A 4,464-nucleotide genomic window follows, 5' to 3' on the forward strand; every position below is an offset into this window, starting at 1 on the left:
AATTTTTTTCCTCAAGCCTTCCTTTACTTCCATCCTCTATCACCCATGGCCGACACCTCAGATTCATCCGTGGAGGGCCTCCACCACCCTACCACCCTCAGGAAGAAGCGCCCAACGGGGGGATGCTTTGAGGAATACGCCTGCCACCCCACACATCTTTCACATTTGGGGGAGCCGCTGATGAAGTAGGTTAGTGTCCGTACCGTGCACTCCCTGATGAAGAACAACCATAAAGTAGAGCACAAACTACTTTACTTTACAGGGCCATTCTGCTGACCCTACAGCAGTCGTAACCCGCCTTGAGTAGCTGGGGCTTGGAGGTCTGCCGCTGACAATGGAGCTATGGGAGCCAGATCTTTATAACTTCCTATATTTTACAGAAACCTACGATGCCAACCTACACACAGGTGAGGCGCTCGACAATGAGGGGCAGACACAGAGAGTGCACTTAAGCGTGGATCTAATCAGAGACTCCCTCCATCTCCCTTGACTTGACCAACCTTACATGTGGCTAAACAACGCCCCCAAGTTGACCAAAGGTACTTATAGAGGCCCAGCAAACAAAGACGGGGTCAAATGGGCTAACATCACCCAAGAGGAGCTAGTAATGCCAGCGAGTGCCAGCGAGGGCACTACAGTTTCTTTTGACTACTAGATAGACAGACAGGTTTAGCCACGTAGCATGTCTACATTAGACAAGGTACACTAGGGTAGCCTACAAATTGGGCAGAATATCTACACAAGGAGCTCTATGAAATTTTCTCAAACCCTTAAGGAAAGCTCAAACCCTTAAGGAAAGCTCAAAAAATCCACACTCCTAACCAAATTCCTCTACCATGCTGCCGGGTGGGAGGAGCTTCCTAGGGCCATCCAACTCAATGGACCAGACACCATGCCCATTTCCATGCCTCCACCACCATCCTCTCCCCAACCACCACCAACAAAGTGCCATCAACCAAAACTCAAGGGCAAGGCGCTTATTCCCCCACCACCCAACTAAGGCCCTACACTAGAGGAGCAAGAAGCTAGACACAAGACGCAAGGCTGCTGAGGAGGAGAGGAAAAAATAGGCCTTCTTTGATCAGAATCTTTTTGAAACACCGCCCCGGATAGTGCAGCCAATTTCCCTCCTCTCACTACATAGAAGCAGGCCCCTCCTCTCCGCACTCTTATCATTTCAACACACTGGAGACCTTTGCTAGGCAAGAACAATTAGCTTTAGGTCAAGTCAAGCTTATGATGAGAGTGTACATGCAGCACATGGGGTAGTAAAAAACTTTTCCCTGGGGTTCTCTCATATGGCCTATGAGCTCATCACACAAATGACAGATTTTATTTACCACCAGAAGGAGGTGGCAGCCATGGCCCAACAGGAAATTTTGCTGGTGAAAAATCAAGAGAGGAAGACCATCAAAGACTTGTACACCACTAATCTCAACAACCTCCAACTCTAAAACATGATTGAAGAAGGAGCAGCAGCTCGTGTAGGAAATCTCCACCATCACCACACAGAGCTCAAGCACTAGCTCCAACAAGCATAAGAAGTCGCACAAAGGGCCCACCATGACCTCTCCTTAGCCTAATCTATCGCCCAAGAATCCTAGCATCAAGTTACTGTGTGCTGCAGAGGAGGCCCTTAGAAAGACAGCTCAATTTCCAATGCTATCTCAGGAAATCTTAGAGGAGACACTCCGTGAGAGAAGGAGGCCGAGCTAGATGCAACCGAGGCGCACGAGCAGTACAGCCCCCACTGACACCATATGCCCCCTCCTCTAGTGCCACAGAAAGGAAGGTGGATGCCCTCATGGACAGAGAACCCCTTCCAGTTCCTCGACCTCCACTACTAGAGTGTCCGCCTCAACATGCTCTAGTATAATATTTTTCAGGATGAGTCCCTCTCTTGCATGACCTACAATTATATCCTCACACCAAGCTCCCCCTCTCCAACATAGCCCTCCTACCTCTCTTATTCTTCCAAGGGCTCATTTCCTACACCCACCCACAGATCTTCTACGAGGTCCCTACCCACCCTCTCCAAGCCTACTCCGCTTTGGACACCCAACTCAACCAACTAATCTCATTCATCTCTCGGCCCCAAATGGCTTGTGTACCCTTACTCCTCACAAAGGAATGCAAGCGCTCTTCAACATCTCCACTGTATGGGTTGGCACATAGTCAATGCTGCCTACCGCTCAACAAACTCCCTCTGTACTCTGCAACTGGCCTACTCATCCTTTACCAGAGGTGCCGTGTGTACAGATGGAGGTAATGGAATCCATGGGCATCATCTAGTTTGATGACTCGCACGTGGCCGTCCCAATGGACTTTACACCTGAGGAAGCTGTGAAAGAAAATTCCTTTTTCAGATCACATGGCCTCGAACACTAAGACGACAAAGCTCACGGTAGTGACCATGATGGCCATGACAGAGGGACGATGACCAAGGAGCACCTCCACCCCTACCATCCTCATCTCCCCCACATCAACCTCCACCCTCCATCCCTTCTCACCCAAGCACACTAGCACCCAACCACCCCCACCCCCATCTGGCAACTCCACCCTTCCCCTCCCAATCATCTCCACCACTCTATTTTCCCACAACACCTCCCTCCCCAACCCCACCCTCACCTCCATCCATATCTTTGCATTTAGGCATGCACACAGCCCTAGTAGATATACCTTCAACATAAAAAAATCTTCCCCCATACTTCATACCAGCGTCGCCCGTAGGTGCCTCTTCATTGCCTAACCCTCCACCCTCGTGGAAGAAGGCAAAATTCCACCCGCTGCCACCACTCGAGCGTGAGGAAGTTGACCCTCCGCTCAATCCACTGAACTGGCGGGACCCCTTAGCACCGTTGGAAGCCCGTTGTTGCTCGCCCCATAACTTTCAATATCATGGCCGAGCAACCGGCCTACAGGTGCCCCTTTTTACTAAAGCCATTCATTTGGGAGACCTACTACAAGGCGCCGCATCCACTTTGCATCAACCCAGAGTACCTGCCGATCCAAAGAAGGTGGGCTTGGAACCTCTTCCATGAGGAGTAACAAAAGAAACCAAAGCTACAATTCAACTTTTCGTGGTTCGTTCCTCCGATGCCCCAACAACCCTGCACAGAATAAAGCATGATCAAGCGCTTCCACGACTTCATACGAAGATATGATTAGGTCCCAGACCCAGCCGTGATAGCAATGATCAAATTCTTCAACTTGATCATCACGATGCCGGAGGCATTCCCTAACTGGGACCACTACCACACACAAAGGCATGCAGGGATTGGCCTTTTACATCAAAAAAGGGCTAACACTCAAGAAAATTTTTGGCTACTATGAGTGTATCATGTGGATGCCCACCTAGTGCCTCTAGACATTCAAGGACAAGATAGAGACTACATTCTAGACAAGCTATCGACTATTCCATCAAGCACCCCCTACTCCTACTTGACGCCACAACTTTATCTGTACCTATTCAATCTACTAGATCAGGCTAGCTCCGAGGAACGAACCTGAATTAGGGAGGGGGTGTGTTAACCACTCTGGTTAATATTACTTTTCAATCAGGCTACACTCATTGTAACTTATCTTTTGTAACTGCATAAAGCACTTAATAATAAAAGATACATGGGATGATGGAGATTACGGCTTGTGTAATGCAAATCATAGGAAAGAGTTGTACATAGAGCTAGGAAGACTAGTTTTGGGCCCCCAATTGTAAATGGGTGGCCAACCATTGTAAACTAAGAGCTCTTGTATATAAGACATTTTATGAAATATGAAAAGGGAAAAATCCCATTAGTCTCTCTCTCTCTCTCTCTCTCTCTCATGAGCTTGTGGATGCATGCTTTCTTTGTTATTGCTTGCATGCTTGATTGTTGTGGTGTATGTTTGTAGGGATGGTGATCCTCTAGCTTCTCCTCTCTCTCTCTCTCTCTCTCTCTCTCTCTCTCTCTCTCTCTCATGAGCTTGTGGATGCATGCTTTCTTTGTTATTGCTTGCATGCTTAATTGTTGTGGTGTATGTTTGTAGGGATGGTGATGCTCTAGCTTCTCCTCTCCTCTCCCCTCTCTTTTCTCTCTACCAACAAGGTCACTTTTGCATGCATGTGGCATGGAGTAGTGAAAGCTAAGATTTCTATAGCTCCCTCCTTCTTGCTCTCTACCTAGCTCTTGACTCTCGACTTGGGTGACACAAGTGGAGGTGGAGTGATCCCCTAGCGGCTTCACATCGAGAAGTTAACCCTCGTTGAGATGGCTAAGTGCACATCTCTGAACTCGACCCTTACATGTTTCTCTCCCTCTCTCTTGTGTTCAAGGTAGTATGTTAGGATTAACAACTCTTTTTTTATGAAATTAGGCATTTCCATCCATATTTCCCTTTGCCTTTCGGTGAATGACATATACTCCCAATCATGCTCAACCACATCACCATCAACATACAACTCCTCTCCAAACATAGAAGATTGAT

This window comes from Cibotium barometz, chromosome 9 (genome assembly GCF_041138505.1).
Source record: "Cibotium barometz isolate CiBa-2024 chromosome 9, ASM4113850v1, whole genome shotgun sequence".
In the NCBI taxonomy this organism is placed as follows: domain Eukaryota; kingdom Viridiplantae; phylum Streptophyta; class Polypodiopsida; order Cyatheales; family Cibotiaceae; genus Cibotium; species Cibotium barometz.